Genomic DNA, 14,653 nt, shown 5'->3' with positions numbered 1-14,653 from the left:
TGGCACACTGAACAAACAAGTAAACAAAACACACAGACAGAGCAACAGAAAAACGAAGCAAGGAAAGAAACAACAAAAGCGCAAATGTATTGATGTGAAAGTACACTCCACAGAGTGGGAGTGGGCTCAAGCAAGTTGCTCAAAAGCCCTAATTACAATGTTCTTTAAGGGTTTTTATTAATCTGAAAGAATTAGGTAATACCCCTAGGTGCTCCTTTAGAGGCCTCTGATTGGTTACACCCTATGAAGGATTGGCCCATGACCAATCAGAGGCTGAAGTGGAACCTTCTGCCTCATTATTGCAGAAGTGAGGGTGTGGACTGTGAGTTTCCTAGTGTTGTCTAAAATTGGCTGCACCTGCTGTTCTTTTGTTTCTGTCTTAACCTTTGGTTACCCTGATTCCTTATTCTCCTGCCTCACTGTGACATAAGTAAGAATAAGCCAATGTTTTTGAACTTCTAAAGGATAAAATCTAGATACCTTTGAAGAAAAGTTGTCTCTTTTATACAAGAGAAAGAGATAATGCAGAAAACAGGGAGAGAGGAGGACAAACTGGAGTCAGATAGCTGCTGATAGAATGTCTGAGCCAGGCACTGTGCTAGGTACTTCCTGCTACATGACTGATCTATTTCCAACAGGGACCTTTAAGAGACAAGGAAGACAAGGTTCAGAGAAGTTACAAACCTACCCCAGTAAAAAACTGCTCATCTTGGCTGGCATGGTGGCTCATGCCTGTAATCCCAGCACTTTGGGAGGCCAAGACAGACAAATCACGAGGTCAGGAGTTTGAAACTAGCCTGGCCAACATAGTGAAACTCTGTCTCTACTAAAAATATAAAAATTAGCCAGGCATGGTGGCATGCACCTGTAGTCCCAGCTACTTGGGAGGCTGAGGCAGGAGAGTCACTTGAACCCAGGAGGCAGAGGTTGTGGTGAGCTCATATCACACCACTGCACTTCAGCCTGGGCAACAGAGTGAGACGCTGTCTCAAAAATAAAAAAATAAATAGAAACTGCTCATCTCAGATAATGACTTCTAGTAAAGAAATATGATTGGCCGGGTGCGGTGGCTCAAGCCTGTAATCCCAGCACTTTGGGAGGCCGAGGCGGGTGGATCACGAGGTCAAGATATCGAGATCATCCTGGTCAACATGGTGAAACCCCGTCTCTACTAAAGATACAAAAAAATTAGCTGGGCATGGTGGCGCGTGCCTGTAATCCCAGCTACTCAGGAGGCTGAGGCAGAAGAATTGCCTGAACCCAGGAGGCGGAGGTTGCGGTGAGCCGAGATCGCGCCATTGCACTCCAGCCTGGGTAACAAGAGCGAAACTCCATCTCAAAAAAAAAAAAAAAAAAAAGAAATATGATTAAGCCAATTCACAAAAGATCAGCCAAAAGCTACCTGAATTTAAAGATTTTAGAAGTCCTGGCCAGAGTTTATCTGTTTGTAAAAGGAAGATTTGTAGCAGGAAGGATTGTGTCCCTTGAGTTGAAACATGGATAGGAACAGCCTGGCCCTCTCAGCTAAGCTGAGCCTTGGCCCAATGGGTGGGCCTTGGAAAGCAGGTGCTGTCTCCTTTGCTTCTTACATGGTTTGTGGGACATGACCCTGGCAAGACACTTCCCCATCAGGGAGCTCCACCCCTTACTTCACAGAGTACTGGAGGCCCCTGAGGAACCTGGGGTAAGCCCTGAGTGGAGGGAGGACCTGGTCTGGGCACAGCCTCCCCACCCCTGGCCAGTGCTTTACTGGGTTCAGGGCTCCATGTATATAAACTCAGGGGCTTCCTCCACATTTGAAGATGCTCCTGAGGAAAAAGCCACAGGAAGCTTTTGTCCAGTGCTCTATTACAATGGAGTCAGCACTGGGTGTGGAAATTAGGGTGAGTGGGTGGGAATCCATTGCCCCTTCCCCAGCCCCAGCCATCCAGGACACCTGCTGCTGTGGAAGGGAAGGGTACCTTTGCAAACTTAAGCAGCACCAAAAAGGACTCCTTCTGATTGCTCTCCAGTGAGACATGAGTAAATTAGCTAATTAAGGCAGCTCCACTGAATACGTTCTACATGCAGGCAATTTGCTGTTTACTTCCCACATGGACAGAAAAACAAAAATAGGAACTAAATCAACATCTCAGAGAGAAAAAATACCTTTGATGAGTGAGTTATAATTAAAGATTTCTTGATTACTGAAAGTGTGTGAAATGGTGCTCACCCCAAGGTCAAAAAGTTAACAGCCCCGCCCAAACCAAAGTGTCCATCATTCATTCAGGAAAGTATCTGTGCAGCTCCTGCGATGGGCCAGGTGTGTGGCTGGGCCTGATGATGAAATGGTGGGGAGGGCAGAGCAGAGGAGGATATTAATCAAACAGTCAAGCAGATGAGATGGATCAGAGCCCCTCTGCCCACATTTCCTGGGGTCTGGCATCTTGAGATTCTGGTAACAACAGACCAGGAAGGAGGCAGATGCTGTTTGTGCAAAGACAGAGTCGGTAGATGGGACTTGCTGGCAGTTGAAACCTCACAAGGCGATGCCTCTGATGTGTTTTAGATGCTCTTTTCTGAGGCCAGGTTATCCTGGGGGATCCTATCCTCCCTCCACTCTCAATCTCATGGACAGCTCTGGACCAGGCAGGAATGACTGACTATCATGCCACATTGGGGCCAGAAGAGATAGGGTCTGGGGAGTTGAGGAGTGTCAGTGGAGGAGGGGAGAAAATGAGGGGGCGAATGGGGAAGAAGGTGGGGACAACTTCCTTCTGGTTGAGGGGATTGTTTGTGGTTCTCCCTGGCAGCTTGGGACCAAGATGCATTCCCATGCATGAGCTTGGGAGGCAAATAGCCAGAGAACTCCTATCCCACTCTGTTTCTGTGTGACAGGGAGGATACCGCCTGGGTCGGGATGTGCTGCTTCAATCTGACTGTTCACTGTTTCTTCTTTGTGTCTGTGCCTGGAGGGCAAAGGAGAGGACTATTTAATTGCAAACTGGCCCACTTCTTTCCTTCTCCAATAGGTGCATTCAGCCAGAGTCACACGTCTGAGATTCCTGGACTAGGCAGCCTTAATCATTTCAGCACCTAGGACAGCTCAGTGCTCAATGCACATCTGTAACTGCGGAATCTCTGTCTTAGAACAAAGGCCACTGTGCTGTTAGTGAACAGTGCTGATGCCCAGAAGTGGTTTCAAGATGATGGTTTTGAGGCTCACAATCTAAAGTGGTTGAAGAGAGAGAGCTGGGGTCTTGGACATGGGAGCCACTTGGAAGGCACCTCAAATAGGATAATGGTGGTTTCCATCCAAAAGTCCCGGCTGTGCATGAGGTATGATGTCAGTGGCGGGCTGATAAACCAGTGCTTTAGGGTCAAGAAAAGCCCTGATGTGCAGCAGTTGCCAATTTTCCTGGTGTAAATACTCCCAGCATGGCTAATTTCACATTACCAGAAGTTTAACAACCAATTAGCAAAGTTCCTGAACATTTCACAGTTGGTTTTCAGAGTTGGCTGCCTGTGCACCCCTGGGTGTGAGTGACGGATATGTTTCCTACTAGAGGTCTCACAGTGGATGTGAGTGGGTGTACCATGGGGCTGTGGGTGAGCCTGTATCTCCCTCTCCCGCCATTCAATGGGAAGCATTACTTGAATCACCCACAAAGTCCAGCAGTGAGGACCTGGCAGATGCAGACCAATGAACACAGAAGAAGTAGAACCAGCAGGGATGAGGATGAGGCAGAATCTCCCAAAGGGAATGGAGACCAGGCCAGGAAGAAGGGAGGCCCCTGGAGCTCTTGAAGCCTCTGGTGCTCTTGAGAGTTTTAAAAAATGACTCCTTTGATCAGGCTGCAAAACTCAAACCCAAGGGGAAAGAGTTCGACTGTGGGTAAATTTTATCAAAAATCTTACACAAAAAATTAGTACTTGATTCATTTTTTGATTATTTACAAATTAGGATACATCTGCCACTATAACCCAAATGTTAGACAGGAAATAAAAACTTATTTTCATCACATTCAGTTTTAGTTTTCTAGATAAATCCCTAATTTGGCCATTTTTTTTTTTTTTTTTAAGAAATGGCAAATATGTGGCTGAGGGCAGGGGCCCTGGTGCAGGTGACTTGATCCAATTCTGATGATGTTGATTTCTACAGGAGCAACCTTTCTGTGCCTTTGTGTCCTCATCTGCAAAGCAGGGATGGTGATGCAGTGGTGCCTAAGTTTCGGAGGGTAAATGATTTCATTACGTGGAGTACTGAGAACAGCATCTGGCCTAAAGTGAGTCCAAGGTAAATAATGTTTGTTAACTAAATCACAAAGCATTTGTTGTGAAACTTTGGTACTTAATTTAGTTGGATTTGCCTCAAATGGGCTTTTTAGTTGTATGGGTCATCCTCAGATAACAATGGCCTTGTTTCATTAAACATGGTCCTGGCTGGGAAGAAAGGGCACCACAGTGTGACCAGAGGGGCTTTGGGGGACCTGACCTGGGCCCTGGGCCTGGGTGAGGAGGTGATGGGGACACAGGAGAACCCCCCAAGGAAGTGACATTCATCTGAGACCTGACAGGTGATGAGGCTCCTGGAGGTAACTGGGTTAGGATCAGGGTGGGGGTGGCGGAATACTCCAGGAGGAGGGGCCAGCACATGCCAAGGCCCTGAGGTTCTGGGAAGCTTGGTCTGTCCAAGGCCAGCAGAGAGGTCAGTGTGGCCATGACTGAGTGGACATAGTGGTTAGTGGTGGGAAGTGGGATTGGAGAGGCAGGGACCTGTGGGGGGTTGGACGCCATCCTGAGGGCCAAGGGTAGCCTCTGTGGTGTGAAGGGGTCTGATCTTTCTTTTGGACGTGCCCATGGGAGGGCCTCCTTGGCTAGGGCTGATCCTTTCTTCCTCATTCCCACCGTGGCCCGTCTCATTGGTAGGAATCTGGGTGCGATGGCCGACCCCTGTTTTAGGGCCTTGGCCACATCTCAGGAGAAAATCTGAGAAGACTGATTTTCAGGAAATGCTTTGCCAGGAACTCTGCCATGGGAAGCGGGGGGTCTGAGAGCCAGGTCAGCGACACTGTTTTGTACTGGTGACAGAACCAGAGGCAGGGCAGCCAGGAGAAGCCCCAGGAGCCTCCTGAGACAGGGGGGCTGTGCTAGGATCCACCATGGGGTCATAATGAAAGTAACTGGCTTTGGGAGCATACAGTGGGAAGCGGCCCAGACTGGGAAGTGTAGATTTTATTGAAGCTGTAGGTTTTCATGAGGAACCTGGGGCTCACTGAGGCATCTCCCTGCACATAGCTGCCTGCCCATGGTAAGCATCTGGGGGCAGGGTCCTGGGGCTCCTGGCTGCTCTGTCTCTGATTCAGTCCCAAGAACAAGATGGTGTCCCTGACCTTGCTCTCAGACCCCCGCTTCCCACGGCAGAGTTCCCAGCCCGCCTGCAAAGTGCTAACCACGTTGTTGGAATTCCTCAGGGGTGAGCACAAGCCTCTCTGTTTCATCTGTGCCTATTGTGGACGCATTACCTATGTCATGAAGTAATACAAGTAGCATTTAGAGTAAAAAGATCAATTAAAAATAGGTGAAACCATGAAATTCAGTGACAAGGATGCTCATGAATAATTAAGAGACCACACAGGACGGCATTTCAAGGAGATTCTCACTCCTGAGCCTGTCGCTTTTCCCTGCACGGCACAGGCAAGCGCTGCCTTTCCAGCAGGAGGATTGTCTTAATTAAATCTTATTTGTCAAGAAGGCAAGATGTATTTGTGTTTCCTCGGGCTCCCATTGTTATAAACTTTTTGGTGTTTTCTCTGAAAAATGCTCCTTTTCGGCTCAAAAGAGCTGATCGTTGCTGTTTTTCTCTCTTCCATTGTGTGGAGGAAATGCTACGGGTTCTTTGTCAGGTAATCAATTATCCTCCTTAAAGGATCCTAAAAGTCATCATCTGAAAATTATGGCTCCTGAAAAAAATAAAATGCCTACTTTACCATATTGTTGCATGTCAGAGTGAGTTTCTCTCCCCCACAGAGTCATAGAGCCTGTAAATTGCCCATGGTAATGACCTCTACCTCCAAATGCAGTCACTGGTCTCTGCTCAGATAGACACTGTCTGTCACTTCTGGTGTTTCACTGTTGACGCTGTCTCTTTTAGCTTCTAGGCAGCTCTGTAATGATGCCGCAATTAGCAATACATCCTTCCCTCTTTTCCAACTCCAATAGCTCTAATTTATGTCCCTCGACAATACTCACACCAAGCTCGCCATCTGTACCACTGTGCATGGAAGGAAGTTCTCAGGTTCAAGGTCTCTGGCAGATAAACACAATTTCAAGTTCACAGACATCCTCAGCAGTCATCAACTACCCCACCAAGAAAGCAAGACCTTGGTATTGTTGGTGAGTAGCAGGTAATTGATGAGCTTGTCAGCATGATCCACGGTCCTTGATCTGTATCAATATGAAATAAGAAACCATTTAAGAGGTGTCAGGAAAACATGACAGGCCCCCCTCCTCCTCCTCTTACCATTTGACATTGACTCATTCACATATGAAATTGAGTCTTTGTGATGGTGAAATGTTAAAGACCCTGTGTAGTCAAATTACTATCATGGAACCAGCAAGTGGAAACAGGTTATTAAATGTCTCTGCTTCTTCCTCATTCAAACGGGTAGAAAAAAACAAACAGAAGGCTTAGATGCAAATGTGCATTCACGCCCAGGTGTTTGTGAGAACCGATATACGCCAGGAAAGGGAACGCTGGGTGGTGCCCCAGATAATTCAGGTTAAAAAGACTTTTATCATAAGATCAAAGACACCCAGGCACGGCTGGAAGATGCAGCCATAGTCCGTCCATCAGGTCTTCTTGTGAATGAGCCTCAAGTTTCTTGCTAACACAAGGACACGTTAAATGTCCCTATGACATTTGGTGGAAATGTTGAAGTATCACTGAAATTCCTTGAGCCAAGGTGCACCTCTTCAGGTATCGAGAGCTTTTCTGAGATCTGGCCAGACCATCTTCCCTTTCTGGGCCTCAGTTACCTCATTTATAATTGGCACAATCTTTTTAACATGAATTGGTGTTGCCCGATGAAGATAATGGAGACAGAAGTGTAAGAGAATTTGCTTTTGCAGATGTTCCTAGAAGGAAACCTTGATGGGCATCCCAAGTACATCCTGGAGAGAATGGATCCTTGATGTTATGAATGTATTGTGTAGGAATCATAGCCTCTAATGGAAGGTCAAACTTTCAGACTTGTCAAAAATTTCAAAAAGAGGACTCTGTGAAGTGTATATGGAATATTTATATGTCTTTTTGCAAGTACATCACTCATTCATTCACAAGGCATTTGGGTGTTCCACCTTAATTCACAGCTAGTTGGTTAATTGCTGGTGTAGACCCCCACATTCAGATAGCCTACTTCCTTGCAAGCAGAGCCCTGATTTTGCTCAGATGTTGGGAAGCAATGTGCTCTCTGACACTGGGGGATGGATTACCATTAGTCTGAGACAATAGTGGCAATCTCACTTAGTTTTAATGATTGGTTTGTGGGGGACATGTGAGTCAGGGCTAGTCAATGAGATGTAATTTGGGAGTCTTTTGGTGGGAGCTTCTGTGGTCTCTAACGTAAAGAAACCCATGGGGAGTAACTGTCTCCTTTCTATCATATTTATTCTGGTAATGGCTCTGAGTGGATGTCATGACAGGTGATAGCCACCTTGTCTCTATGAGAGCATTAAAGATGGCTGAGAGGGGCCATTTATGGCTGATCCCTCTTTTCTCCTCTGTCTTGAGGGACCAGGTTTGCTCTTCAGGAAGTCATCTCTTTCTCAACACCAGGGTGCATCACCTGGTCCTTTTGGTGGCTTCCAGGGAAGCCAGATCCCACACTCATATTTGTGGTTCCTTAACTGATTCCAGAATTGTTGGAGGATCCAGAATCTTGGGGCACTGGTCTCAGGCTGTGTGTGGTGTAAGGCCTGAAATCGAGGTGCAATAATAAGTATGGCCTTGACGTCTTTGAGCTTCACAGGGCTGCAGAGGCCTAATCCCTAGTTCCCTGCCCTCACCGATATGCCCACAGCTCAGTAGGAAAGGCTCCCACCTGGCAGGTTCCCTGTCAACTGGAGCAGCTGCCTTCCACCTGGTCCTCAGTTTAACTGCCTTCACCTCCCTGCCCACAGGAACCAGGGGCACCTCACCTCCTTGTTACTACAGGGTCTCTCTACCCCAGCCCCTCCTGTTCTCTCTGTTCCCAGGTGCACTCCTGTGCCTCTGCAGGGTGGGTGTTGTCCTCCCCTGTGGGCTGTATCTGTGACTGACCTGCTGCCCATCTCATCTGGCGAATGCTGGGTGTCCTGTGCTCGGCCATCTCATACTATTTAAGGTGGGGGATGCCTCCCTCACCAATGGGGTGAACAGGAAGAAACTGGAACACAGCAGAGTCTTATGGACCTGTACTGACTCAGTTCTTGCAGTGAAAGGCTGAGAAAATTCGAGGCAACATGTCACATGGTTGTGATACACATACAGTACGACTTGCATCTTTGTTTGCCAGCTTCCCGCTACTGGAAAATGTATGTCTTGACCAGGTGCAGTGGCTCACACCTGTACTCCAGTACTTTGGGAGGCTGATATAGGAGGCTATCTTGCGTCTAGGAGTTCAAGACTAGCCTGGGAAACATTGTAAAACCCCATCTCTACAAAAAAAATTAAAACATATTCTGGGCATGGTGGCATACACCTATATTCCCAGCTAATTGGGAGGCTGAGTTGGGAGGTTCACTTGAGCCCAAAAGGTCAAGGCTGCAATGAGCCAAGATTGCATCATTACACTCCAACCTGGGTGACAGAGTGAGACCCTGTCTCAAAAGACAAGAAAAGAAATGAAAAGAAAATGTATTTCTAAGGGCAGGACTTTGAGGCTTCATTTTCTACTGTTGCATCTCAAGCATTTGTAAATTCCTAGCACGTAGTAGGTCATCAATACCTATGGAATGAATAAATGAATGAAGCAATGCATTCATTAAACAACCTTGGCTGGTAAGAATGAAGATGTGATTCTTGAGGTTAGTTGCATTAGTTGGGATTCTCCAGAGAAAAAGGACACCTAGCATAATGTTTTACCAGCTATCTGGGGATCCTGTAGTCTAGTCAAGTTGACACATAAAATTAACCATAATACTACGTTTTGCAGGAAAAGTTGTCATTATTTCATTTCTTTTTTATGATCCTGAAGAAGGCAATGTGGAGGCAGAACCTTCAGGTCTTCAGTAAACTGCGGCTTCTAGCCATTCTGTTTCTCCCCAAAGTGGTGATGGAGTGGACAGGTAGATAGTGACAATCTTTCTCCTTCCTCCTCTCACTGTCCCTGCACTAACCCCAGCTTCCTCCCTCTGCTTTGGGAATAAACTTTCCCAGATGCTGCCTCGGACCCAACACTTGAGCCCATTCCATTGGTTCCACCACGTACAGTCAATGTTTCAGGGTAGGAACGAGTATGCAGTGTACCCGCCTGCTCTTCTCTGAGATTTGGGGTAGCCTTAAGGAAGTGGAAGCCTCTCTGCTGAGCACACTTCCCACGCTGGGCAGCAAATCCTTCCTTGAAGTGGGATCAGGGCAACACATCTTCACGTCCACCATGAACTGGAGATCATCTCCAGGAAGCTGAGGTCACACAGAGGCTGGACCTCCAAGAATACATCAGAACACTTTGCAGTCTGTTTCAGGTCTATAAAATGGAGAGAACACTGAGTTTCATTGATTCTAAGATGCACTTTGTCCCATGTTAATATCTCTCTAGTCTGGTTGTGTCACATAATTGATGGGATCTGATCGTGGGCCAGAATTTAATTGTCAATGTTTTTTCTTTCTGGGTGGTACATAGCACAATGATGCCTCATGCAGTCAATCTGGTCTTAGATGTGTGACCTGCAGGATCACCGCCACTGGCCAACCATCATGAAGGTCAGATGAAACAGCAGGGTGTGACAGGCCTTTGTGATTTATAAAATGCTCCACAGTCATTCATCCAGGCTCTACCCAGGGAGCATCCCTGGTCAGTGTTTCTCCTCCCCAGGTCTTGCATGCCTCATCCTTTCCCAACGGATGATGGACTGGACATGATGTTGGCATTTGCTCTGCTGAGTGATGGGGTGGAGGTGATGTCTCCAGAAACCCAGGACCTGGAAGCACTGCCAGGCCACCGTGAACAGAGTTCAGATGAAATGGACATAAAGCCCCTGGGTAAGATGGTCCCAGGGCCCCTTCCAGATCTGACATTCTAGGGCCTAGAAATGGTTTCTCCAAGGTCTCTAGGGAGGGAGGTTGGTGAGACTGGCACTGCACATCCCCAGGGCCACCACTGATACCTGGCCACAGGCTCACTGCCCTGGGAGGTCTGCAGTGAGGGATCCATGTCCTCATAGCTGCCAGCCTCTGCATGGCTGGTCATGGTGGAGGGGGGGAAATGAAGAGGCTCTGCTCAGCAGGAGGCCTGACTGTCTTAAGGCAGGGGGCTGCTGCAGAGAAGACGGAAATCTCACAGACGCCATGTCTGAGAAATGTTGGCAGTGAGATGCGTATGTGCTGCCCGTGTCTGCACAGGGCAAATGCAGCAAGTGCCGTGTCCTGACCTAGTCTTGCAGGACATCTAAAGGATGGGCTGGCTGCAGGGTAATGGGAAGCCCAGCTGGGCACCTGGAGGCAGCTGTGTCCATAAGACTCAGTCTTCTGAGCTCTGGGCATCCAGCACAGTGCTGGAGCCACCATGGGGACCAAACCTGTGCAGATGACCTGACTGGAGGCATCTGTACCCATCAGCCTTAACTGCTAGCTTGCCACTCTCAGAAACTGTAGCTTTCAAATTTTCTGAATAAAAAATCACTTTTATCATAAAAGACATAAATATTCATTTTAAAAGCAAATAATCCTGAGCACTGCATTGCCACATACCAACTGGAGTTTAGATCCTAAGAAGTAGGCCAGGCGTGGTGGCTCATAACTGTAATCCCAGCACTTTGGGAGGCCAAGGCGGGCAGATCATGAGGTCAAGAGATCGAGACCATCCTGGTCAACATGGTGAAATCCCATCTCTACTAAAAATACAAAAATTAGCTGGGAGTGGTTGTGTGTGCCTGTAGTCCCAGCTACTTGGAAGGCTAAGGCAGGAGAATTGCTTGAACCCAGGTTGTGGTGAGCCGAGATTGCGCCATTGCATTCCAGCCTGGGCAACGAGTGAAACTCTGTCTCAAAAAAAAGAAGTGGCAGCATGGACTTGCTGTCTTATATCGAGATCCATCATGCATTTCTGCCCACACCTGCTGTAGGGAGAGCTGGGCCGTGAGTCTGACATTCAAGGCTCCCTGTGGTCCCAGCCTGAGTGACACATAGGGGGACAGTGATCATTCTGGTTGCCATGATACACTTTTCCTCCATGATGCTGCCCGGCTTCCTTTTGGGAATCACCCTCCCAGGTGGGATGGTTGCTGGGGGGATTCCTGGTGGTGCCTCCCCAGGGAAGCTGAGGGTGCTGCTCAGCTTCTCCCACATGAGTTTCCTGAGGAGACGAGGAAAGGGTCTTTTGTCTTAGGGGTAATGTCCTGACCCTCTGGACCCAGGTGGGAGATGCTATCTCTTGGCCCCACAGATTCTGTGGTTTCCCCTGTTCCTCCTTGTCTACTCTTGGAGGCTGGAGACCACTGATTGTGAGGCCCATTCTGCTGATGCCCTCCAGTTGCATCCCTTTTGCTCAGGGCCGAGACACTCAACAGTCCTGGGGCCCATCTGGGTGTCCAGGTAAGGACATCCCTGGATTCCCCACACTTCTTCTGTTAGAAGAAGGAAGACCCTTCCTGTGCTAACTTTTATAGGATCCCTCCTTTGAATCTCTGGAGTCCTGAATCAGGGGTGTAAAAAGTCAATGGCCTTTTAAGAAGTGGTCTCCTTTGGGACATGCTCAGGGGACAGAGGAGCTTTTGCTTTCACAGTGAGAGTCTTTCTCCTTTCATGATAAAAATTGATTCATAATATTCACCAGAGCCATTAATTTTAGTTTTGTGGAAAGAGCAGTGCCCAGACCAATCTTCAGGAGGATTGCTCTTCCAGCAGCCAATCAAACTGTAATGCAGTTTGAGGACGCGTTTTCAGAAGCAGTATGCCTGGCCAACTTTAAATAATGTAAGCATTAAAAAATGTGAGTTTATTTTCCTACTTCCCTCCCTTCTCCCAGTGAATTGAAGAACTTGTAAGAAGCCTTCTGGGATGACTTCTACGATTGAGACTTCATCTTTGTATAGAAATAGTGCAAGTGAGCCCAGAAACTCCAAACCAGACTGAGCCATGATTTTCTTTGTCTTCATTTTAGTCAGGACTCTGGGTATTAGGTGAAGAAGCTAAATTCAAATTGGCTTAAACTAACACACAAACAGAAAATGAAGAAGAATGTAAGGACTCATATACTAAAGAGTTCAGAGGCAACTGCCTTCAGGTACTGCGGTATTTGGGTGCTCTGAGGACACTCACTGTCTCTGCATCTCTCCAGGCTTGTTTGCTTAGACTTTGATGTGGTTTGACTGTGTCCCCTCCCAAATATCATCTCGAATTATGATCCAAATTGCAATCCCCACATGTCAAGGGCCAGGTGGGAGGTGACTGGATCATGGGGGTGGGTTTCCCATGCTGTTCTTGTGACAGTGAGGGAGTTCTCATGAGATCTGGTTGTCTGACAAGTGTCTGGGTCTTCCTGCTTCTTGCTCTCTCTCTCTTCTGCTGCCATGTAACACATGCCTTGCTTCCCCTTCCTCCAAGACTGTAAATTCCTGGGGCGTCTCCAGCCATGTAGAACTGGGAGTCAATTAAGCCTCTTTTGTTTTGTAGATTACTCAGTCTCAGGTACTATCTTCATTGCAGTGTGAGAATGGACTAATGAACAGTTGCTGGTGTATTAGGAGGCTGGCTCTCTCCTCTGATGTGATGTCTCCAGGAGCCCCACTTCCTTTGCCCAGCTTCCCTATCCCAGTGGAAAGAAACCTCCTTTGCTGTTTACACAACAGCCCTTGGATCGGGTTTCATTTGAAGGGTGATTCTCATGTGATTCTCCCTGAGCCAACTGCCACAGCCAAGGAGAAGCCCTGCACTGAGAGAACAGGGCTGGGTCCACCTTACCCATGGACAGAGCTGTCAGGACTCAGAAGCAGCAGCAGGTGCTGGGTGGGTAAACCAGGGGGGTCCTCCAACTCCTGTCAGTCTCTCCTCCTGCTCATGGGGCACAGCCTGTGGTGCCCCTCTCTGTCCTGGAGGACTCAGCACTGGAGCTCCCTGCTCACTGGGGACCATGTGGCTGGAGCACAGGATACCTATTTACTGGGAATATTTTTTCCCAACAGCCCCATTGCTTCATTTTTAGACACCACACTTAATTCACGTACAAATCTGAAATCACATTGAATGGGAATGTGAGTGTAAGGCCAGTTGCCTCGCCCGGAGCTCGGACATGCCCATCCCTCTCCCCGCCTGAAAATTACATCACCAGAATAAGACCATCAGCTAGCTCTGCCTTGGAAATCCCCTCTGCACTCAGCACTAAGCTCTCCACCGGACACCTAGCCTGCTCACCGGAAATCCCGTCTACCTACCAATAGCAGCTTGCCACGTTCACATCCTGTTTCTCCACAGCCAATCAGAATGCCTTCCCTCCCTATAAAACCCCCCAGGCCTGAGCGAAGTCGGGCGTGACTTCTCTGGCTTCTTTCCGTGGGTTCATATAACTTCGCCTGGGAGCCGAATAAATTGGCATCTGATTGTTCTCATGCAGGCCTCAGTTTCCTCCTTTTAAACGGCAATAAACCTCACAAGACAATAACCCTTACAGTGAGTTTTCTGAGTTCACTGAAATGGACCTGGGTTAGCAGCAGTGGTGAGGGGGCCCGGTCTTGCAGGAGTGAAGGTGAAGGTGACTGTGAACTCAGCTCCCCTCCTGTGGCGTCTCAGGAAGATCATTTCTCGGACCCCACAGTTGAAGAAGAGCAATAAAGAACCAAATCTCCTTTGAAAGGCATTTGACAACATTTAAACTCCATCAGGCAGCCGAAGGAACATTTTCAATAAAAATTCATCTTGAGCTAAAGTTTCTGCCTTATTGAATTCATCTTTTCTGGAGTGGGTGGTTGTCCCTGCCCCTGATACTTGTGACCCTGGATGGCAGGACCTGTGTTCACTGTGAAACAAACTTTCCTCCGAGGGTCGCAAAGACCCCGCGTGTGACTTGCCCGAGTTGGGGGGGGTCTCTCACCTGTGAGTCCTCCCAGCAGGGGCCCTGTCCTTCCCCCAGGCTGTTTCCCTTGAGGTCTGAGCTGCCCAGTGATACGTCATCCCTTGCTGCAAGATAAAAAGGAGGAGGGAGCCCCCACCCCCATGCAGGGCCCTAGAGGGTGTGCGCAGCTTCAACCATCTGATCAAAGATAGGTTCCACTCCCTGCTCAGGGCAGTAGCTCATGGTTCATTCAGCCCCAATGGTTCCCAGTGGGGCAACATAAGGGACACAGAGAACTGAGGTTTGGGTCTGATGGGATTAAACCCCCAACTGGTGTCCCTGTGTCTTCTCTTTCCTGACACCAGACAGCAAAAAGAAACAGCCCCAGATGCACCCATTGGTGAATTCCAAGGGTGAGCTTGGGG

The 14,653-nt window shown here is 48.1% G+C and overlaps 1 long non-coding RNA gene across 1 annotated transcript; it reads right to left on the bottom strand.

The window, feature by feature from the left end:
• Window positions 1-4,084: 4,084 nt before the first annotated feature.
• LOC118153622 (uncharacterized) lies at window positions 4,085-13,580 on the bottom strand. Its single transcript, XR_004742916.2, has 4 exons — window positions 13,142-13,580; window positions 6,232-6,426; window positions 6,051-6,146; window positions 4,085-5,942 (listed from the first exon to the last, which is right to left on the bottom strand). It is a non-coding gene; the product is annotated as an uncharacterized LOC118153622 (long non-coding RNA).
• Window positions 13,581-14,653: the final 1,073 nt, after the last annotated feature.

The sequence above is a fragment of the Callithrix jacchus genome, chromosome 5, assembly GCF_049354715.1.
Source record: "Callithrix jacchus isolate 240 chromosome 5, calJac240_pri, whole genome shotgun sequence".
Lineage (NCBI taxonomy): Eukaryota > Metazoa > Chordata > Mammalia > Primates > Cebidae > Callithrix > Callithrix jacchus.
This window is presented reverse-complemented; position numbering and strand designations above follow the sequence as displayed.